This window comes from Rhea americana, unplaced genomic scaffold (genome assembly GCF_003343005.1).
Source record: "Rhea americana isolate MKP2758 unplaced genomic scaffold, rheAme1 scaffold_9, whole genome shotgun sequence".
NCBI lineage: Eukaryota > Metazoa > Chordata > Aves > Rheiformes > Rheidae > Rhea > Rhea americana.
The window spans coordinates 4,368,022-4,392,420 of record NW_028187088.1 but is presented as its reverse complement, the minus strand read 5'-3'; the positions used below and the strand labels follow the sequence as shown (position 1 = coordinate 4,392,420).

At 41.0% G+C, this 24,399-nt stretch overlaps 1 protein-coding gene across 5 annotated transcripts in view; it reads right to left on the bottom strand.

Moving 5' to 3' along the window:
• EPS8 (EGFR pathway substrate 8, signaling adaptor) overlaps window positions 1-24,399 on the bottom strand; it is a 139,168-nt gene that overhangs the window by 87,593 nt on the left and 27,176 nt on the right. For 2 of the 5 annotated variants that reach the window (XM_085324170.1, XM_085324176.1), the window contains exons 2-3: window positions 17,314-17,465; window positions 14,628-14,693 (exon numbers count right to left, since the gene is read on the bottom strand). The exons of 1 other annotated variant lie outside the window; for it this stretch is intronic. The gene's annotated coding sequence lies outside the window, so the exon portion shown is untranslated. The remainder of the gene's footprint in view (window positions 1-14,627; window positions 14,694-17,313; window positions 17,466-24,399) is intronic. 2 more of the 5 variants (XM_085324172.1, XM_085324173.1) reach the window with 2 other exon arrangements.

Below are 24,399 nucleotides of genomic sequence, written 5' to 3'. Positions count from 1 at the left end.
TGCCTAGCACAGCACTTAATGAAAGCAAGGGTTTAACTATTAGTGACAGAAGCTACAGATAACTGCAAGACAGAATCAGATGCTAAAATRGTACTTTTGCCACCATCTAACCACTTACACTTTGGTGAATCCTAGGACTTTGTGCATTTCAATTCTGTTCTATACTCTAGGAACACTGTCGTAATCCTTACAAACAAAACTGTTTTGGAGCAAAAACACCTACAATGTGGAAGCAAAATATGGGCTGACATCCCTACTGTACACTCACTCCAAAGAGACAAAAAGTACCTTCAGGACCAGACTCGACTCTTGCAAACTTACAGCTGCTATTATCCAAAGCCTTCTCCTCCTCAAGTGTTTYGTGATAAAAACCAAAAACAAAACAYCATCCAGATCAATCATTAAATCTAGCTTCTTCTGCTTGCCTCTGTGACCTCTTATGGAAAGGAATTTAAACTTTATGAGTTTGAAGCAAGCATTCAGCCACACCAATATAAATCTCTGAACAGAACACACAGCATGGTAACAAAAAAAAATTCAGCTTTCAGTGCAAATAGCAGAAAAGCTAAAAATGGGGTTGTTTYTTTCACATGTTCAGCTGCTCATCATATTTAGCCACTGAAAAATCTCCCCTTAGATCATCTCCACAAATTTGCTCTGAAAGCTCAATCAGAGCTTTATCGGTGGGCAAAAACAAGTAACACTAAAATAAATCAAGGATAGGTTTCTAATGCAAAGTAACTAGAAACACTGCTGGGGGAGGGGAGAAAAACTTTTTCCAGTTAAATGTGATGAATTCCCAGGAGCATTCCTTCTTTGCACTAAAGGAAAATCTACAGCATTTTACAAATATGGAGAAACTGAAACATCCTTCTTCAGGGAAGGAGACAGGGAGAAAGTCTGGATACAGCAGAGATGCTGAAGCACAAGTCCAAAAGTGGGACAGCAATCAGTGTGGTACTGAAGTAGTCACCACTGCTCATGAAGCTGCTGTACACTATGCTCAACTGGTACTTTGTATTCATGTTAAAAGGCACTCATATGCAAGGGAGCTGCAACTGGGAATCCTTTAACATGGGTCAATATGCACAGCACACTGCTGTATGTATTTCGGGCACTTTAGAAATACACATTCAATTTGCAAAAATCCTCTCAAAAAGATCAAATAAGGTTGTTTGTAATTAACTACATTCATGGATATGTTAAAATATTCAAATTAAATTATTTAACACAAATATTGTAAGATAAAGCACTACAGCACCAAAAATCAAACACACTGAGCTGTGCAAAACAGAACTAGAAGTAGTGACAGCAGGGTAAGATGACTAAGAACAGTTCTCCTCTCCAATTTTGGAGAATATTCATGCCAATATACAAGTATTGAGGAAAAAAAGTAAAGTAAGCTACAGCATGTTTTAAGTTGAAGTAGAAACCACAAATTGTATCTTTAAAACATTTATTAGTATCAACTTCACTTCTTCAAGAAAAAAAATCAAGTTTTAGTATCACTGAGGTTTTAATTCAGAATTCAAACTTTAAAAGCTTACTCCAATGCCAAAATAGGTCTCCTAAAGATACATCATTTTATAATATTTTTTTAATATCAAATGAACTATTAAAAACAACAGTCACACAAAGGAGACTGTGAAACAAATGTGGATTTTTTTTTCACTTCCCTCCTCTCCTGGTTTTAACCAGGATTGGAGCATAAACAGTTTAAGCAAAAAAARRAAAAAAAAATCTTATGCTGATTCACAGCATTCATTGCTGGGGCTGGCTGAACACTGGAGGGAAACACGATGTAGCTGCTCCTGCAGGCACGAGGACTTTAGGCCAAGTGGTCTTCATTTAACACCATGAGCGTTCACAAAGTTATTTCTTAACAGCTTGGTCAAGAGTTGACCACACAGCATATGCGGACAAGGTCTAACAACACAGAACGTGTGGTCGATCCACTCCTTAACTAACACTGAAGGGCACCAATACCCAACAGCACGCTGACATCTGAAGGCTGGGAAGACCGCGTCTCACAAGCAACTGCAAAGCCAAAATGCACCATCTTCTATTCGGAGGTGGGGCAGGGGCAAGTCTAGTGCAATCACTTTAAAAGGGCAAATGCCGTAACAGCTGAGCAGTAATTCGGTTCTGYACCACTCCGCTAATTCCAGGTTGCAAGTGGTTTCTGCCCCATTTGCCACCTTCCTGCCGTAGCACAAGCAGCAGGCCCCCGCGAGCACCCCTCAGCCGTACATCCAGACACCCCCATTCACTAATCCTCAGCCTGGCACTGAGCCCCAGGACATGACTTGTGTGCATCAAGACGGGGGACAAGGCAGGGGACAGCCCAGGCAGGTCCCTGCACGGACAGTGACCGTGACCACACAGAGGAAAGAGTCTCAAAACCAGAATCTATTTCTGCAGCTAGTAAGAGCAAACTGCACAACCATACAGTTTTCTAATGCAACCTACTATTTGCAGAAGCCTGAATATTATTTCCTCTGATCCTCTGACAACCTTTTTATTTATTTATTCATTTTAAAACCCTCTTGCAGTAGTTGTCTTCCTCAGACATTCAGCTGCATGAGTCGTGTGTGAAGAAAGCCAGTGTTTCCTCCTCTGCAAACAGCGAGGCGAGAGTACACGAAACAGTCTTCAAAGCTCAGCKCAACAGGCAATCTTAAAAAAAAATTACAATTATGAGAAAGTTGGGAAATTATGTGACCTGAAAACACCCGAGGCAAACACGAGGTGATTGTGAAGAGGCGAACACAGCTGTAACCCTGTCTCTCCAGTGCAGCAGACCAGAGCACAGTGTTTTGTACGTTCTGGAAAGAGATTCTATTCTTGGACTACAGTAAAATTTAGACTAAACAAGGTGTCCTCAGTTACCTTGGACTTGGGCCTTTTCAGCTGCTCAAGTAGGCACTGATAAATACGTTAAGTCAAAGTTTTCCAGTGGGGGGAGGGGGGAGGCATACTGCAGAAACACAGATAGCAAAGGTAATTTAAGAACATACATACTTGGATCCGCTGTGACTTATTTCCTGCTCTGGGAGCAGGACCCCCTTCTCTGTCCCTACGGGATGGGCAGCTGTTTTCTTCCTACTTTTAAGTCCTCGATCTTCTCCCTAGATGACGTAGTTAAGAGCGCGAGGTGGGGGGGGGGAAGAGGCAAATTGCCAGGCAGAAACAGGCTCAGCCGAGGCCAGAGCCGCTGCCGCCGGCCGCGCTGCCCGCCGACGCGGGGGTCTTGCTGGCAAGGCAGGCGCGAGGTTCAGCCGAGCTTTTCGGCCAATAAAGTCACCGTGCTGCCAGTGTCGCGCTGTTTAAATGGGAGCACTAGAGAAAAGAGGTTTKTTGTTGTTGTTGTTGTTTTTTCTCCTTGGCTCAAATTAAAAGCGCAGACAGTGGCTGACGAAAGGCTTTTACTGAGTACTGCCAAAGGGATGGGTGAAAGGCAGCAGGAGAAAGCTGACAGGACCCTTAATTAAAATGCCAASAGATTCTGGATTTCCAAGTCATCTTTGTCACTGTCACAGACACAGTGAAACAAGAACGAACAAGCAGCTCTCAAGGCACTCTCCAGGTGGGTGACAACTATCAAACAGTATCTGCAGAAAAATAAAGAGGATGAAAGATGCTTCAGGTCCTAGGCTGAAAGACTGGACTGGACATCATCTCAAGCACACTACACTAGTGCCTCACACACTCCTTCTCCACTCTCTGTTCTGGGGAGGGCCTGAGTATTTTTTGTTTTCCTTTCCTCCTTCTAGCTGGTCCAGACCCTCACACTTTATCTCCCACCTCCTTATTTCCAATTTGCATTCTGCAGTGAGTGAGGTAACATCCACAGAAACTTAACGAGAGGGAAGTAAGTGTTTGTGGGCACAGGACATGGGCCAGAGCCCAGACCTGGTCCCATGCTCATCCACGCTGGGGACACTATGCTCCTTTCTGAAGGGCACATCTTCCTCGCCTCCCTCCCTCCCCAGTTCCAGGGCAGGGCACAGCTACGGCTACATGTAACCCCTTAAAAAGCTCTCCTCTTCCCTCCTCCCAAACTCGGCGGGTACCTTCAGAATCTATTCACAAAGTCCTAAGTAAAGGTTACACCTGCAACCAATGACTGCACTAAGTCAGTGGGAAAACAACACTTAAATGATCTGTTTGGCTAACAGAAAAGCACCAAAAGGAAAGGCGCTGCATTCCCACTTCCCACTCAGTACCACAGATGTTTAATTTGCTCCAAGCTCAAACAGAAGCTGCTCCTACAACAGCTGAGGACACAGTGAAAGGAAAGTCCAGAAATAACTTTGGGACTTCTAGGTAAGTGCCTGTACCAGCTTAGAGATGTCTGAGTTCAGCATCACTTCTACATATGATCTTCACAACAGATATCTTGCTTCCTATTAAAAAAAAGTTTCTTTTACATAAAGAAAACAGTGACTCAAGAAAAATGTGTCTCATTCTCCCTTTCAACTGGATTCACCRTGATTCACTCACTAATTCATATCTCAGTGTTTCATTTTTCCAGCCTGCAYAAACTGGAATGGTCTTTGCTCATTCTCAGTACAGGCATGGCACAGAGCTTGTCCTTCACTGGCGATGGCATTTCTAGGTGCAGTTTAGTTCAGAAACATTATTTTAGTACAGCATGAAGAACAAGTAATTCTTCATTAGTCAAAATTAAATTCAGTTTGATAAATAAACCAGTAAAAACAATTTTCTCAGATCAGATTTAAGCCAATTTCTATCATTCCTACAAAATTYGAAAAAGTTATTTACCATAGCATCTACTTGAGAGTCTACATATCGCTTAGAGTATCTTTCAGCACATAACAAGGTTTAGAGGCAATGCGTTATTTTGGGAACAAAATCCAAAGGTTTAGATGGGAGACCCTCAGGATTAAGGTTGTGGACTTGTAGCTAAGATCAGCCTGAGCTGGACAATTTTTTGTCAACAAACCAAACAGAAGCATGTAGACCTTGTAGTTTATTGTCAGAAAGTTACTCCAAACAAAGCCTAAGGTTGCTGTGATTATTACATTTTCAGCATCTCAGAGTAATCAGATTCTGAAGTTTTTAAGAGTATTGGTGCTACTAATGCTTTAAGTTCTCCTGAAAGTCTTCRTTCACAACACACTGTACTGATAATTAGCTTTGGGAAGTAGTTAAAGGGCCAAGAATCTAACATGCATCAATGCTGTATGCCATATAATTTTTTTTTATATACACTTCAACAAATGATGATCAAATACTCTGTAAAAAAATCCTCAAATAGCAAATAATACATTCTTTCAAAGCTCCACCTTAGRTAAAAATAGCTTAACTACAGAGCAGGCATGACTGACACTTAAGGTGCTGCTTTACCTCTCCCCTAGATGACAAATAACTTTGCATATCAGCAAAGAGGTGTCATTTTCTCTGCRAGTTTAAGTATTTTATGAAGGTCCTCACTAAGTTTTCAAGGACGTTAACCAAGATTTCCTTCAYTGAATTGGTAAAGGTTTACCTTGTTTCTGTGCAACACCTATCCACTTGCATTATAATTTTACAGTCGTGAATACTGCTGTAATAAGGGAGAGAAAGTGTGGCTACACCCAGTATCAGCATTAGTTTATTTGAAGTAATCAGGAATTTAGCATTAAAAAATTAGATCCCTGAGTATTTTGATGGAAGGAGCTCAAGTTTACAAGGCAAACATCTAGACAATAAATTCAGTCTTTTCAAAAGCTGTACGACCAAGGTCAATTTTATTACACTGTGATAACATGAGCATTAAGCACTTAAAATGCATGTGTGCATACTAACTTATTGCCWTTTTTAAGCATGCAAATCAAGAATAAAGAGCAAAAAGATGACAACAGATTTYCAAAGCAGCATAGAGAATATACAGAATTCCTAGTGAAAGTAATAGGAATTTCAGGGTTACATTTTCCAATTTGCTTTGAAGAAGGGGCGGGGGCAGAGAAACGTATATATTCTGTAGCACTGCAAGATAATGAAAACTGATTACATAAAAATCACTGATGTGTATCACACCAAAATGCCATAACATTTCARCTGCACCTATTAACCCCCTACCAAACTTCTGTCACACTCGTTTCCCACAGAGATTTTTGCAAGTGTCAGGAGGAGCATTATGTAATTTTATATCATACATGCAGCCTTCTAGGTACAGCACAAAGTTGATCTCGCCTTTTTTTTTTTTAAATCAATGACACAGTCATGCTCTGTTATTTCAACAGCAAATGCAGCACATAACACCTGAGTACAGAGCAATTTAGGGTAAAAAGTGACACCCTGCACATACACTACAAGCAACAGAAAGTCAGATGGGATACACATGCCTTAAGTTTAGTTTTTCAAGGCTACACAAGTTTTAGGCACAAAGCCAAAGGACTAAAGAGCTGATTAAAGAGTTGTAACCACTGACCTCACTTGAGTATTACCGAGGCAAAGGACAGATCACACAGCAACTGTTCAAATCACAGGTGAAATGCCACAATAGCAACAGACGTTGCAAACTCTTCCCCCTTACTTACAATAACCCAAAGGATCAAATACGAGCTTCAAAAGTAGCCTTTAAGAAAAAGTTAAGAACAGTGCCTGAAAGGTTTTGCTGATTTTGCTTGTTCACTAATCGGAGTCTCTCTGCCAGCAARGAAGGGAAGCAAGCCTAACCAGATGATCACACATGGATGGATACCTAGAGCACTTTAAAAGAAAAAAAAAAGAAAAAAGAAAAAGAAACCACACACACATGCACTAATAAGAGAGGGGACAGGGAAAGAGGACTGTGCCTTAAAGTGCAGCCTCTTAAATAAATGTAGTTTCCATATGAATAATAAATGAAGCATTTTCAGATAAATATGCTTTTTAAAGTGATGGGGAAAAGACATCTTTATGAGTAAGGATGCGCAAAATATCATTYGAAATGCCTTCAGTGGTAACACTGGAAAATTTTCCTAATTTGTCAATTAACATTATCCAGTAAACAATGAAATACTTCAAAATGAAACACTGCTTTATACATAATAGACAATAACAATTAAATAAAGAGAGTTCTGATTGGATTTCCTTTGGYCTCCTTATCTCCCAGCAAAAATAAGAATGAGAAACAATTCAACATCTACAGAAGAAATATTCTAAGTTTTTTTAAAAGGAATACAAAAAAAAGTTTAAAATAAAAATGCTTTCCTGCAGGAAAGAAAAGACAATAGCCTCATTTAAATGAGAGAACTGATAGACAAGAAATAAGAAAGAATATGCTTATCTGTGCAATACACAATTAACCATAATGACTCAAGTGTGTGATTCATTTGCTTTAATATTTTGCATTTGTTAGCAGCCAATACTTCATGCTTGGCCATGTCATAACACAGATCTTTGTGACCTTTTCTAGCAGTTTCAAAAAAAAAAGAAAAAAAAAGAAAAAAAAAACCTTTCCTAACTCTGAAAAGGGATCAGTATGAAAACTGAAGCAGGAATGATACCCAAACCTGAAGTGATACCCTTTCTTCTTATCAGCTGAAACCTAATCTGAGTGTTACAGACAAATGCTATAAAACTGTACAACTGTATCAACGCTGTGCCAGTATMCTGAACTTTACCCTTTCTTTTCTTAGAAAGAATTCACATTTCCTTATTTATTCTAAGGAACACACCTATCATGCAAAGTTTTCTGGATTCCAACTCATTACRTGAATTAGTAGTTTCGGCCAGCTGCACATCCCTCCAAAGAGAGGCTAACAGATTTCTGAAGCTTCTCAGAAATATGTTGTAATACTGCTCAGCACAACTGTATGTAGGAACATACAGTTAACACACAAGTTGTTAGGTAGCTCAGACCCCAATTTACCAACGCAGTCTGCAATAGCGTTCTCCTCTTTGCCCTAAATGCTATTCAGCCACATAAGAAAAAACCTAGACACAGCACTGTTWCGTGCTGCAAATGCTGCCTAACATRTGCAAGACCCATACTGCAAYAGCAAGGGCTCTTGCTAAAGTCACACAGAATGAAAGAAATTAAATCAGATGACTATCCAGGAGCTCAGTACTAAACAAGATGCCTTGTTGCACGTCCAGCTTCAAAACAGAGTAGCACTGGCCACAAAACCYAGTTTTGCAGGTTTGCATTGGCCTAACTGTAGGGCAACTGTGGAGCGAAACTTTAATTACGCCGGCAGGAAGGTGGCTATTCTTTTAAGTCAGAGTGTGACTCAGTCGCCCATCCATGCCCTGTCTCACTGAACAGCCCATGTGTTTGGATGAGCAATCACAAAGAGAACAGCAGCAGCAAATAACCCAACGCCAGCGATGACAAGTGCATGTGCTCTTAGTGTTCCTTCTCCTCCCAGAAAGCTCCAGATACTTCCTCAGGCAGCTACTTGGTGACTTAACATGTACTGCCAGTGCAATAAAAGAGAAGAGATGGTAGGATACAGGAAACTCTCACGTGTCTCTGCTCTTTAAAACATATATACGCCATCACAAGAACATACAGCTGTAACTCAAAATTTAGCTTGCTATTGAGGATTTCCAAGTAGCAACATGCAGAGGCTTCTCTGCAACGTCAAAACACTCATTCCACCAAAAAGGTAAACTCTCTATTTTCATTTCATACGGCCCAGTGCAATTTCACGCAATATAATTTTATTCCAGCATTGTTTGCTTATGGAAACGATTGAAGTATATTGGTTAAATGTAAGTTTTATAATTAAGTATCCAAAATGAAGAACAAGTGAATGTTATCTTTAGCTCATCTTTACCCCACCTTACTGCTTGTAATACTATATTTAATACTACATGACAGAATGCTATTTGGTTACACAGCATACTTATACAACATCTCTGGGGAATACAGTATATGAATAAATATCAAAAAGCTTTTACTTATAAATAAATCTTCCTAGATCCAGAAGAGAATACTAAAAAATGCAACATGGCTTTTAATGGTCTGTATTTCACCTTACTCATTGAAAAGATTTCAAAAAAAAGTCAACTGACCTAAACAACTCATTTATACTCTATATTGCATTATCTTGTAGGTTAAGATTAGGCCCTAAACATTATGATAGTCTTATTTTGTCTGTATGTCAGCAGATTTTTCATACACAATTTCAAAATAAATACAAAACAGAAGGAATTTCTGCCTCCAAAGGATAGCAAAGAGTATTTGAGATTCTGCTGAAACAGCTACAATACAAACTAAGGAGCCACAATAACGTCTCCATTGAATTACCTATACATGAAAACTGGGTTGCAAGTAACTTCAGAATGTCTTGCTGTCTACTGCATCTTTATTGGATCAACCACTACAATTTCAAGCCTTCACCAGGCACTGCAATGATTCACGGAGATTACAGAGCTCTTCAGTCAGTGCTGCCTGTACCTTATGGGTTCACAGCTCTCTATTTCCAGGACCACGCTACGACTGCAGGCCAGATAAAGAACATTTTTACAGCCACATATTAAAATGCAGTCTGTAATCCCAGTCTTTCATACCTCATGCAACCAAAGGGTTTTTTTTAACAGAAGGAGGTTTCTGAGAAGGTACTAGCTGGAGTTTACATGCAGGGTAATCTTTGACTAAGTGCTGGAGGCAAGGAAGTGACAGCAGTTAGAAATTTCTTCTTCAGTTAATTCAGATTTAAATATTGTCGCTTTTTTCTATTCCAGCTGAAGGAGACAAAAGAATTCAACCAGCTACTAAAATGTTACTCACAACAACTAATGAAAACATGAAGCAGGATAAATTTAAAATTTTATACAGTACTAATGATGCTCATGCTCATCAGAGATCCAGAAACTAAACATTCAGCCACAGATTTCGACAGAAATACATTTTATGTCCAGTTTCAAGTGATAAACTAAGAATGAAGATACAGAACAGCAGTCGGCATCTCTGCTTAAAATATCATCATAGTGATGAAAACTTTTTWAAAAAAAAAGTTCAAGGAAAATAATCTGCTTTTAAAGAATTAGTAGCATCACCCTCATTGTCAGCGTAGTCTAGATAAGATATTGAGAATTTCATTCATCATCTTCCTACTTAGGCAGCTAGGGTGTTTCTTCAAATCAATGTCGGGACGACGTATCTGCTAGGCATGGCACCGTACGCCGTCTGGACTTTGGGAAGCCCATGCTTTTCACCGGGGCGCGAGAGCGCTCTCCACGTCGGCCTCCACTTTCTAAGTGGGAAGGGCAAGAAAAGTTTTCCTGCCCGCTCTTCTGTCAAATCCCCCAGCCGAGGTCAAACTTGCGAATTTTGAAAAGTTTTGTGCAAAGACCCCTTCCCAGAGGTCTGAGCACGCACAGCAAAGCGCGCCACACAAGAGCGCTGCTGTCCGCCTTCGCTAGCTACAGCGGTTTGCTCCGGAAGGTTTTTCTTAGCTACGCCTGTTCRCTAGCTGCAGGGAGACGTACTGCCTGTGAGTCCGCACAACAACGTTTTTCACTTGCTGACCGCGCACAGCTTTTACCCCTTCGTAGGTTAAATGGCAAAGAACCGAACACTTAACTCTGTGTCTGCAGCTAGCGAATTTACACATCCTGCATGTTTATAATYCAAAGCCCAAAGTGGGCGTTCAAATCAGTTCCAGATCGTAATAACCGTATTTTAACTCTAATAAGCATTTTAAAAAGAGATTAACAAGATACTGTCAGCTCTAAAGCAATTCCATTCCTCCGCTAAGTTCCCTGATTAATCACATGCAGGGAAAACAATGCACTTTCGGGGGGAAAGAGAGCGTGTATTGACTGCTTCTGCCAGCCGTGTTTTCTTGACACAAGCCAACATCAATCAATCTCTTCACTCAAAGTGCAATTTTTACCATCTCCATGTGGAACAAATTAATGAGTCTCCATTAAAAAAAAATCGTATTTTATCAGGTACAGAGCAGTAACAGACTTCAGGATATACAATGCTGCTTTTTATGTATTAAAAAAAAAAAAGCTGAGACATTTTTGTCTTATTGTAAGACAAAAAAAAAAACTTCTTTTCAAATATACTGTACTGGCTTCAACTGACATAAAACACAAGTTTATAAAGCCAGAGCTTTTTTGTTTTCTTTTTGGGGTTTTTCTTTCTCCTCCTCCTTTATGCTTCTGCCAGCACTGAATTTAGTGTTAATTAAACTGCTGATCTGGCACATACAGTAGCAATCCTGCAGCGATGTAGCTGCACTGGTGGCTGGCAACGCGAGCACGAACGGCCCCTGCCTCCGCTCGGGGGGCTCGAAGAGCAGCCGTGGCCACACCAGGTACCGAGACAGCGTCTYTCTGACTGCCTCCGCACCCGAGCACCCGCCAGTGTCGGAGACCGTGGCTGAGCCCCGAACCCAGAAATAAAGTGCGGCCCTCCTTTGATAAAATAAGAGAGTTTTGCAGGGGTAGAAGAGTTCTGAAGCRTGACCCTGCTCCTCCAAGCTGCCTTCTCTAAAGTAAAATTATATATGAAAATGACTGCATAGTAGAAGTATTTTGGTCAATAAGCTTCTACTGGCAGCAGACGTTTATCATATAAATATGTAGAAACCAAAGCACAAGCCCAGTGCTCCCACTAGCATCTTGATGGCTAACGAATTGGGGAGGAGGTAGGCGCTAGAAGTTGCCTGTAGGCTAGACCAAGGGAAAGCAGGCCWAGAGTCAGCCAGGTTTCCTATCCACTCTCTAATTTACTGAGACCTTTACTAGGAACCCCAAGTTTTTGCATAAAATTATAAGAACAGTTAATGTCATCATGGGATGGAGGTTCATTGAAGGGTCAGGATTAAACAAAAAAGAAAAATAGAGAAAAAGTCCCAAACAATCTCCAATACACAAGTAGCAAGTACTGGTTTCTAGAAAGCCTGCTTCTATTCTTCTCCCAACTTGTTTATACAACCTATATCTGAATACCTATCTGTACGTCAGCAGGGCTGCTCTAAGTCACATAGGTCACCTCTCACCAGGTGAAACCACAGCACTAGAGAGGAAACCCCAGGGATATCCCAGAGCCCATCCAAGCCCATTTCCTTTAGATTTTATACTTTTTTGGCAAACAGCACCCAGATAATCTCTGGTGTCAGCTCTCTTGACAATSTGAAACTTGCACTTTAAAGAGCCCACTGCCAGATGGATTCAATCTGAAGCACAACTATGAACAGCTGCTGCTAATTGCACACTTGTAAAGTGAACTCATTCATCACAAAATATTTCAAAAGAACAAACTGAAACAGAACAAATGAATTTGCAGAAGTACTGTAGGTGCAATGATACCCTTGCAGAATGTGCCAGTAAGTAAAAAACAAAAAACACAAATAGCAGCATAAATCCTGCCATTTTTGTAAATGCTGGCTCTACTCTATTAACTGTAGCTCCAAATTCTCAAAAATCCAGGAAGGGAGCYTGAATAGGGTGTTAGAAGATATAATTAAATATCTCCTTAGTGAAGGTGATTTTAGCTAAGTGAGCCACTAAAGGGAGCTGACACTATCTCAGCTGTGTTGGTTCTCCAACTCAGCAAGGAGTCCTGCTCATTCTGCAAGGGTGCCAGGACCCACTCCACTTCCAAATACTGCAAGAGCCCCCAGTGCTATTAGCAAGTTTTCATCTTCCTCTTTGATCCTCAACTATTGCTGCAGTCAAGAGCAAGGCAACCTTGGAAGTGTTCAGCCTCACCTATGAAACCACCAGGAATTACTATTCCCATTTAGGAGATGGAGAATTGACACAGAACTGAGAAACTCATTCTCGTTCCCTGCCCTCCCCCCCTTTTTTAAAACAGGAATTGAGTAGCAAAACTAAACCTTTTAATTTCACTGTATTTGTCCTGGTYGGTGGATCATCTCTGAGAGACACAATTTTCCCTAAAATACTTCCTGGAAGTTTTATGTACGATGCACACATTAGGAGCAAGGGTAATACACAGGGAAGAAAGCGCTCCAAGAGCTGCTTCAGGTGGCAATTCATTCTTACTAGTTTCATTGGGTTTTCTAGCGGCAAGAGGGAAAGTACAGATCAGAAAAGTGGGATTTATATTTTGCTGAAAAGCGTAACATTTCACTAGTGTCTTGCTTACTAKTTTTTGCTTCTCACCCTAGGAGCAATACTAGAAATTTTAAATAAATAAAATTTCCAGGACCTTCTTGAAGGCAATTCACTATGTAGAAGTGATGTTTATAATGTCCAACACAGCCGTTCTGCCGTTCAGCTCATTTTTTGGGGGAGCGGGTGACCGCCGCCAGCGCGCAGGCTCTGCAGCAGGGCCGCGCGATGGGCGCGACTGCGTCACGGGTAAGAAGCAAGCCCGGCGGCGCGGGCGCCCGGGCTCGCACACCCGCCGCGAGGGCTATTCATCACCACAGCAACCTCCGCAAACAGAGGTGGAGGCCAAGGCAAACAGTCCCGCGGGTTTGGGAGGAAGGCGGACGCCGGGAGGCTGCTCGGCTTGCTTTTAGGTAACCAGGTCTCACGTGCCAGCTTGATTTTCAGCAGCCCAGCACGCACGCCCAGAGCAGAGAACGGACACGCTTCCGCATTCAATGAAAAAAAATCTGCTACACCTTGAGTTAAAAGGACACCAGAGGAGACTAATTTAGAAATCTTTCTAGCTAAGGGCCGGGCAAATGCCGTCTTTCATTACACATAGGTACCGTCAGTCGCCCCACCTTCCCTGCACCCTTCCCTATACACTAGGAAAGCAATCTGCATTTTATTTTGCAATCTGSAAAATAAACACCCCACCTGTGAACAAAAAACAAGCCTGTTTAGCTGCTGCAGACAGCAGACCATTTCCYGTACTACAGTCTCTCCTGCTCCTCCCCGTCCCTTTCTCTCCCACCGTCCCTTTTCTTCACCTCCTCTTTCACTCCACAGGAGCTTAATGATTTTGGATAACCTGGCTGAGACAGTAAAATAACCGTGAACTCAGCATAAATCAGAAGAACGATGTCTCTTCGCTCCCCGGATCCGGACYGAACAGAGCAAGACCATTCCCCGAGTCACTTGAGAGACGAGATGACGATCATTTCGAGACCTCCGCAGCTACCCAGCAGCAGGAAAGCCACCGTCCATAACGACACTCGGCCAGCAACACGGCTTTTGCTCGTGGCACCCACCCCGCACGCRACGACAGCGCTCCCGACACCCGGACCTCCGTACTCTACCAAGGACAAATCCTCCCCCCGCCACCGGCGAGCAGCTAGGTCTCTTGGTGGGAGAAYGCCCTCTCTGTCTTTTGGGTTTAAAAGATAGAGCAATCAAGCATTTTGAAACACAGAATTAGAAAACAATGGCTTTTAGGGATTTTATTTTTTTTAAACACAAGCTAAGGTGATAGGAGCAGATAACAGTAATTTTGTCAGAGGTTAACTCCATTTACTCCCATCAAGGGAAAAAAGATTAGATTTTGCTACAACGAAACCACCAGAAATACTCATCTAGCCCTAGTGACTCCATGGATCTAAGAAAAATTTATGCAAACAAGACCGTATCTTAGTTTGTTTTTTTTTTATTTGTTTAAATCCACAGTTTAAGCTAATCTTGAGTTTCAAAATGTCCGTTGATAGCTGATCATTAGTCACTTGCAGGCTTATGGTGGTTTGCAATTTTGTGAGGTGAAGTGGGGAAGGAAGTTCATTTACCTGATTCTACAATATTTGCACCAGCCAATCACTTCAATATAACACTGCCTTCACACCAAAGGATGCCTGTAATTAAGGAAAAGTACTATGTAAATACAAAAAACAGCAAACAATTCTGTATGTGAGAACTCAGGTTACAGATAGAGTTTAAAACTGCAATTTCAGAAGAACATCCTGTGCTTGCAAGTAGCAGACCAGAACATAGCAGGATTTAAAGCAAAGTGCAAAACATCATCTAACCCCAGCTTCAGGGCAATCTCTAGGTACAGTGCACTTCAAGGTCCATGCCCATGGTATTACTACAACTCTCTCAAAAGCAGAARAACTGCATTTGAACTCATGCACATTTATACGTGTAAGAACAAGGATGCGACAACAGGGGAGATGAACCCATCAAATCGGGCACATTCACCACACAGGGCGATTTATGTCACGGCACCGTCACTACTTGACATGATAAACAGGCGTTGGCTGACTTCATCGTTATTTGTACAATGAATTTTCGGTGCACCTTCCTGATGATCTTAGTTTCTGAAAGAAGCCTCTGCGTRCAATCAGAGATACTTTCCCAGCCCGCTGAAGGTGCGCAAAGTTTTTTTTTTTCCTGCTCCCCTCCATGCTGGCATTCAAAGTTGTGACAGCCTGTCACCACAGGTACGACAGGCAGCAAGAAGTCTCAAATCTGGGGCAGTCCCGACCAAGATACAGATATATTTCTATTGAGATGGAAGAGAATAATTTTATCTACCCAAAATGATGAGGCTTTTGTAAGTCTGGGGTCTCTTAACTTCTAATAACTGAAAATGCTTACTAGTGAGAAAACACTCATACACCCAAGAGATAACAGTTTTAAATAAAAACACGCTGCTTAATTACTACCTTGCCTTCCCTATTTCTGTGCACCTAGAAAAAAAAATGCATCARTTTTAACAACTTTTTCCTCAAAAGCTGCCAGAGATAGCACTGGAGCTGTTCCGTTATTTAAGCCCTGGGGCTCGGAGCTCCCYGGCGCTGTGAAGCGCCCGCATACGCCTTCAAGCAACCCCCGGGAGCAGCTGCTGTGCTTGGACTGAAGCAGGAGGAACAGTGGCAAGTGAAGGATGTGAACTGAAGGGCAGGTGTCGCTTGCAACCTGCAAAAACACAGTGGACGCTTTTCCATAGCGCAAAACGGGCTATTCCAAACTTTCCATTACTGAAAACATACCTAGTTTTAGCCAGTCTTTTAAACCGTTGAACCTTGAAATACGTCATCAAGTTCCTTGTTCGGTCTTTGCTTCCTCCAGCGTAAAGCCAGAATTAAACTGTAAATTACACTGCCCTGAAAAATTATCAGCCTCTGCTGCCAATCATGCTAKCAGGTACAGCTCCACGCTCGCGCCTGAACGTGCTAACGAGAACACTGTTATCAACGGGTTAAAAATCTGAGGGACTCGGACAAGAGCCCTGGGCTTATCTTTCCCTTCTCATACCCACCCTTACAAGGAGCTCCCTGTATCATCTCAAGTAGGTAACTTTAAGTGGTTTTGCTTAAAGCCCCAATCGCAAAATCTGACAYTCATAGAACGATCCAGTATCCGATGCTGAGCTGTATCGTCCGGATGCTTTAGGAGGACTCCCTCCACARACACAGGGTCTCCTTCACCCCAACTGAGCTGCGCAGAGGGGTGTGAACGATTAGCTATAGCGAAGGGCRCATTTGTTTTCAGCATCGAACATGTTTTGCAGACCAGGCTGCATCTCATCAGCAGTAATTCCTTAGTGCAACACYAGGACCACAGCGCTCAGCCCAGCACGGCAGCGTCTTAAGCAAAGCAGGGTGTTACGAGGTGCAAGGCAGCGCCCCACACATTTGCTCACACAGAATCGCAGCATCCCAGCTGCTCGAAGAAGCAGATTTTTTTTTTTCCTGATGAAACAATAGCAATCGCAGATGGGAGAACTGACTGGAAATCACGCTCCCCATCCAATAAGTAAATAAATAAATAAAGTGCTAGCCATTACGTTTTGCAGCGGGGATATAACTACTGTTGAACTGAAGATAGACATGAGAGGTCAAAACACGCATACTCTTTTCTTTACATATCATCTTCAAAAGGCAGCTGGGCATGAAGTTAGTTTGTCTGCGCACACCCACACAGAGCTTTWAAAAAAAAAAAAAAGSAGCTACATAAAAGGCTTTGGAGAGTTTCATTTTCCGTTCAGCTGGAGAGAGGGTGTACAAGCGCACGCGCACACACACGGTCATTTTTAATCATCCCTGTGCTGCCAAAAGCCAGTCACTACTGCTGTTATCAGAGCCCCACAGCTTGGATTTTCAGACCACGCAGCGTTAAGGCACCGGGGTATGAAACCGCTCTCTGATTAAAAAAAGCTCTCTGATACTATCTAGTGCAACGTACCTACTGCTCCAGATGGAAAGTTTGGTCTCACCAGGAAGTTACTCATTTGCGGGAGGGAGGGGAAAGAAAAGTCCGTAAACACACAAACAAATAGGAAGGATCTCCTAAGATTAGCTGGCAACCTGGACCAGCCCCCTTTTCTCTAAGCTCACCAGTCAGCCTTCTGGAAAAACAAGGCAGGCAATCAAATCTCTGCAACCTGAAGCTCGCAGTTTGCTAGAAGTTGCCCGTTACTAAAGGTCGGGCGAGGGAGAAGGGGAGCGGCGGCGTTCACGTGCCACTCACCGGCGACCACTTATGCAGATGCCATGTGCCTAGGATAGGAACCGCAGCCTAGGTAGATGCCGTCCCTTCTGCTGCTTGATCCGGCTCAAGGGGCTGACATCTCCTCTCCAGAGGCGCTTTGAAGGGGGGGCTGCCCAAAAGGAAATTTTTCGCTGGAAAAATAGAAAAGAAGCAGGTTCAGTTTTGAAATTCCACTGAATGCTGCCAGTTAGACTYGCTAAGGACTAACATCTAAAATCTGATTTCTCTTTACTGTAAGAGAGGAGGAGATTTCCAGCTGGAGATCATCTGCCGCTTTCAGATGTGAAATTCCTAAAATACCAATAGCATCCAAAAGAATTCATATGTACGGACAGGAGCCGCGCGGTCTGGATACCTGCACAATGCCCATCCAGAGCCCTGCTGGCAAAGGCAGTTTTGGCTGGATCTCCCCTCTAAGAGGTGTCATCCACCATCACACCCCTTCCACAGCCATTTAAGAATAAATCCAATTAAAAGCAACTTAGAAGTACAGATCAGTTTGATATAACAGCAAGCAGAGAATTAGGAAGAAGCAATAACAAGTCAATACAGTAAAAGAGCAAGCAGCAATAGGTGATTCAGTCTATCTGAATTGATCTGATAGTTCAATATTCATATATGAAGTGTTATATTAAGCTACTACGTATAGTCAACATTATCAAAGTGCTTACTAAGACAATCAGATTACAGAAGTGGTTTACCTGGTGACCAACTAGTTTTGTCAAAAACTTAAAATTCCAATATTTTAAGAGAACGTAGACAATGTTTATTCACCAGGRAATCTAAGTTGAGGAAATTCCAACACATACTGAGGCAGTATGGAATAACATTTCCCAGCCACTAGCATGTGTTCACTGCCCTTAAGCAAGAGACTTCACCTCTTCATGCCCATTTTCTCCCTTGAAAAAAMCATGAATAATGGTATCAACCTTCTTAATGAAATACTATGAGTGCAAATGGTGAAGCGCACTGGTGAGAGCGAGGTACTACTGCTAGCACATTCAACACCTGCCAGTAGAGTGGGTCAGTAAAAGAGGGCTGCTGTTGATTTCAGAAGAACCAAGATCAAAATGAAAAAACAACATGCCAAAAGAGCCGCCGGAGAAATCATGGGGAGACCTTTGTGTGTGTGTGTGTCTCAAACAAAAAAGCAAGAGGGTAGACTCAGCCACCCGAGGATACGGCAAAGAGGAAAAAGGGATACAGTAGAAAGTTACCTCCAAACCAAACAGGCTAATCTATAAAGGTCCGAGACAGGGGAATAGGCTTAGCTATAACATATATGTATACATACACACAAGCATGCATGCATATTAAAAAGACAGAAAAAGACCACACCTCCTTTCCAACAGTAATTTGTGGTCTCTGTAGCTTCTTACGTAAAATTTAATTTTATTGAGCAATGTGGAGGAGTTAAAGAATTCTAAGGAAAGAAAGCTCCAAATACTAGTGTATTCATTGTTTTAAAGCTTCGTAGCTCCAATATTTGTGACAGATGTTGAGATCCTGCTTTGAAAGTCAACGAAAAATAGTCCTCCACACCAAAACAAAAAACAAAAAACAAAAAACACAGATTTCACTGCTGAGTCCCACCGCAACTCCTTGCTAACACGATTTCACTGTTTGCAGCCCTGGACATGAATACAGTTAACGAATAATGACTGTGCAAATGAAATATCAGATAATGATGGGAGGTGGAGGGAAATAATTGTGTGGGAGGCTCAGAYTGGATTTGGCATCAATTAGAAAAATTGATGCTTTCTTAATTACAGGAAAAAGGCTCTGCTAGAAAGATAAGAAACACTGTGATCAGTATTTTACTTTTTGTATTTAAACGTATGGAAGTGGAAAGTTGGAGAGGTTTTTTTTAATACAGCATTTTCTCACAAATTACTTCTTAATGCGTGTGCAAACCTTCACCTCACTTCAAAGTTGTTACAGCAGAGATTTATTCAGATAGCATATATTTCTGCTTTTATCATCCTCTGGGTATATTACTTGCTACAAGGTACAAGATAATTTTCATTTCTCTTCTGGTTAAGAGCTCAAGTCAATAGGCGTTAAGGCCACTCAGGGAATCAGTCCAATAACCTATCAACATCACTCAAGATCCTCTCTAATTGGTCCCACTGAATATGTTATCAAAAGAGGGCACTAGAGATTTCTCCCTGTTTGATTAAAGCTGCACAGCACAAGCTTCATTCCCTGCTCTTATTCATAATTTCAGAAGCTCGAACCAAATTCTCACGCGCAAGAAATGGCTAATAAACCCACATGAAATATACTGCCCTCACTACTCCTTTAGCTAGTAAGCCAAAGTAGCTTAATAATATCCCTAAAAAAATTAAAGCACAAATGMAAAGAGTATCTTGCCACAAAGCTCACATGCCATTCTTGAGCTACTGAATAAAGAAATATTCCTTATAACCATGGATATTTTACTACTACTCTATACTTCTAKAGCTCTTCTCCATTAGTATCAACAAGCATACAAGTCACTTACATGATCATTTCTACAATGAGATATAACCACTTCTGAATAAATACTAATTTATGAACATTGCTTACTATCCTACAGTTTACATATACCATTTATATTGTTCATTTTTTTCCACCAGCAGATATCGAATAGTGTTTGGAACATTAAATTATATTACCTGTCTAAATTTGCAGATGTGATTTACAAAGGGAAAGCACAAGTATACAAGACAGAATTTATCCAGGAAATAGGAACTGTGATACTTAATCTTGCAAAATGACCAAGAGATAATTTAAAGGTATCTACAAAGAACAGCATCTGAGCCAAAAGACTGTTTGTATGGTTTTGTAAAGAGGGGACGGAATGTTCTTTTCCAAAGAACCACAAAACAAACTTCCTGAACCAATGTGAATTTTATTTTTGCTTGTATTTAATCCAAGTAAGTGCAGCCTAGCCAGGCTTACTTCATCAGAGAGAGACAGAAAAAAAATTCAATTAATGTGCCATTGCCTTGTCTTGAAAAAGCRCACACACCCCAACAGTGAGTAAAAGAAGTGGCTACCTGAGCAGATCTAGCACCACTGCTGCTCTGTGAAATTAATACTAGACTAGAAGGTTTTTTTTAAATCCATTATTTTTTAGTCATTTATCCATAATGTTCTGAGCAGTTGTAATCAGCTCATTTCTTCTCTATGCCAGCCCACTGATGCACCCTAGGAGATCTGCAAAGTGAGAACGTGGAGGTAAGAAACACAGCATGCTCATGTGGTAAGGAAGCAAAAGAAAGAACTTCATGTCATCAGACGCTGATTTGCTTCACATGTTATTTGTTCCTAATCACGTACATATGTCCTCTAGCAAGCAAAACTAACTTCAGCTCAGCTTTTACTTTCTTTTACCTTGCAGAAACTGATAGGTACGTCCATAGGGAAAAGCAGCTTTRCAAGGCAAAGAGGAAAGCATTACTGCTAAGATCAAAAAGTCCAGATCATTTAGTCTGATGTCAAGCCTATTTAGCAATAGTAATGGATAAAAAACAATTTTTGACATATGCTCTCCAGTAGGTGAGAACACCAAGCCCCAGACAATGAAAAAAAAAAGAAAAAAGAAAAAAGAAAAAAGAAAAAAGAAAAAAGAAAAGATGTCTAATTCTACAACAGTTCTGTTTATATGTGGCAATTGTGAAGGTTTCTTGACTTTTCTTTGTGGAATATTCAGTGGAAAGCTACTTCCAGAAACACCACAATTTTTCCCACTGATACACGACAAGCATATTTACCATACATATACATAAACATCCATCTCTCTTTGGAGTCTCATGAGCTAAGACGCTTGATCATTTTGCTAGGAATGGGCAGAATGCCAGAAGAGCTGGAATCTCCACAAAAATCATACATTAAGAAAAAGACATTTGCTAAAATATTCAACAAAAGTCTCATTTCAAAGTTCTGTACTACAGTCCCACTGTAAAAAAGCCACTCTAAGTGGACCAATGAAATACCCCCCAGAACAAGGAAGGAGATAAGGGGGGGAAGCTTTCATAAGAAGAGTAAAAAAGCCTGATGAAAGGGTAATAGAGGAACTTTAATAATTCAAGCCCCTACTGCAAAAATGTTTCACGTTACTTATGCTGGTAACAAAGTTTCTTAAATCTGAGTCAAATTTCTGAAAGTTGTCCCTCCTGAGTGCTGCAGAAGTTCAAAACTGCTATCCTTCCTGATTATTTTTATTTCTACCGCCCTTTGAACTCTTTTACCTTCTTTGGTCTGCCTGTACTTTCATGCCAGATTTAGTTTACGAATAGCTCACTGTTAGATGATTTTAGAGCSTGTTTACTTGTCAGTATTTCCTTGTTTATTTTCTCCGATTTGCCAGCTTGGGCTTCTCCTACGGTGAACAATGAAATCTGTTTTACTTTCAGGTTCCTCCTGCCACAATGTTTGCGTTTCAAGCTCTGCAAGGAGCAGGTTTACTCATCTGAAAACAAATTTTGCCATTTTTTATTTTCATTTGAAAGCGAGAAATAAATTATAGTAGGCTTAGGTTTAAGTTTTTTTCAAAAAATCAAATTAGGTCTATTTCTGAAGTTCAGCGTGCAAAAACTGTCAAATATTTTCATATACAAACTCTTAAGCCTCCCTAGCTTCGAAAGGCAAACCTTGGTAATATTCCTAAACTTACCCTTTCTAAATTTAAATAAAAGTAAATTAAGAGTCTTAGGTGGTTAAGTCTCAGTTCTTCTGAAATCAGTGGGCACTTGGTCTTATATTTCAGTGGAGCCAGGATTTCTTGTTAGTGCTTCAAAAGACAAATCTCTCTCCCATATGTGTATACAGCAAACAAACAAAACTCACAGCAGCATATTTTTTAGGAAGTTCAAATTATTTTCTTCAAATACCACTGCAGACTTTAAAAAGAGGCACATGCAGAGCGATTGCGATGGGGAACATACACACAGATGTTCATATCTGGAACATAAATTCCCCATCCACTCCTGGTAGGATTGTGAAATGCTCTTAAAAATCGTATCGAGTCTCAGACCTTCAACAAGGACTGAGGCAGCTTAAAAGATTCACATGAAGCATCACATGGGGGACTGGAAAGGGTCTCCTACGTTGCAACTGTCCTTTTTGCTTTTTGGAAGAGAGCAAGGGGGTGCAGGAAAGGAAAGTGTCTTTGCAGGTCATCTGAACGTGTTCAGCGCACAGCTGCTCAAGCCTTGACTCCCAGATTTACTGTGTTTGATGTGACTGGGAGAGCATATTAAATACTGATCCACAGCAGAGAGATTTTCCTTATGTCAAAAGCGCCTGTCAGATCCCTGTTTCACCATGCAGAGAGTTTGCGTTTTATCTGTACCAYCCAGAAACATTTTACCATCTTTTATCCTACTATTGGCTTACAATGGGACACTATTCACCACAGGTTTAAGAGCAGTGGACAGGCAACTCTGCTAATTCTTCAGGCTGACCTTTTCGCTTAATTTTCAGTTCAGCAAAGAAAGAAAAAAAAAAGAGAGAGATAATTATCCTCAGAAGCAGAGAAACCACATGGATGTGCACAGACTGGCAAAGCAGGTCATCCATCCTTTTCGTATCTCGCCACTAAAGCCTAGGAAGAGCAAGACCCACCAAAATAACTGCAGTCCTGGAAAGTGAACTTTCCAGGCTGCCTCCTATCAAGTCTTTCCTTTCCAGCTTTCTCGGAAATGAGGGACAAACCAATCCAGGCAACTGCTCCCCTATACCCTGAAGAGTGATGTTCCTTTAGATTATTTTAGAAAGGCAAAGTGTGCTGTACGAATTACCAACATTCATCCTTAAACTTAACAAATAGAGCAATTTATTTAGTGAATCTGCTAAAATTGCCTTGTATAAATTGATTATATCACACTTGTTTTGTGAGCCTTTAGCAACTTGGAGGAAGGAAAAACCGAAAGACTAAAAGGAAACCCCTTTAAAAAGAAAAGGATGAGGATGAAGGATGCAGAAAAGCATGAAGGAGCACTGGGTAAATAGACACTTAAGAAAACTCAGCCAGAAGGTGTATTATTGAACATTCATTTCAACAGACTGTATAAATTCAGAACTTTCTAATTATTGGCCCTTCCTGAACTCGATCCTTCCTAATTTTGCCACCACACTGTGAAAYTGCATCATCAGGAAGGTCCTGAATCTTTTCTGTATATCAAGCAAGGCGCAAACACGGGTCAGGCAGCCTTCTGAAATTACCTCTTCAAGTGAAAGCACACAGGCTTCCACATCCATATATCCACAGAGTTCTTCTCTATGGCCAGACACTAATAGGAGTTATTTTAAGCATGTATTGTAATAAATCAGTTTTAGTGCCAGTTATTTAATCTTGATAGCTGAGAAGCAGAGGGTTTTTCTCCATCATGACATAATCAGAAGTTGGTTCCAACCTATATGGAGACTCAGATACAGAAAACATTTCTCTCAAGCACAGATATAGCACACCGTATGAATGACCTCTGAAACATCTAAAACTTTTTATCAAGCTCCTATCAGTCTTTCACATGCAAGTTCATCAATTCACATTGTTTATACTTAATAATATAAGCAGACACTCTTCCTCAGTATGTGCTAACCTTTCCCTGAGAATCACAACCAGGTACAATATCCAGGTGTTTAGATGCCAAGATTTTTGATCCCCCTCCCTGTTTCTCAAACACATTTTTTACTTATTTCTGTAAATTTACCYCTCATTAGAATCACTATGTTAGAGCTAATCTAGTCCACTGGGGTCAAAGCATTGCTCCTTACAAGTGAAGTCTTCCAGTCCCTTCTGATACTGCCCATCAATGTAATAAGGCTTCTGCTCTCAGTAAAAGCAACCTGCTATGCAACTCAACAGCTAATGATTCTTTCTAATCCATCATTAGTACTGACCACAGTTTTGTAACTCATTATCATCTTCCATATGACCTCCACTTTATGAATTAATGGCTTATCAGAATTTGATGTTCTTCACTGCATCCTGTTGCAAGTTAGATCACCCTAAAAATCAATAAAACTATGAAAAGCAAGATATATAATATCTTTTATTAGTCCAGTAAAAAAAAAAAA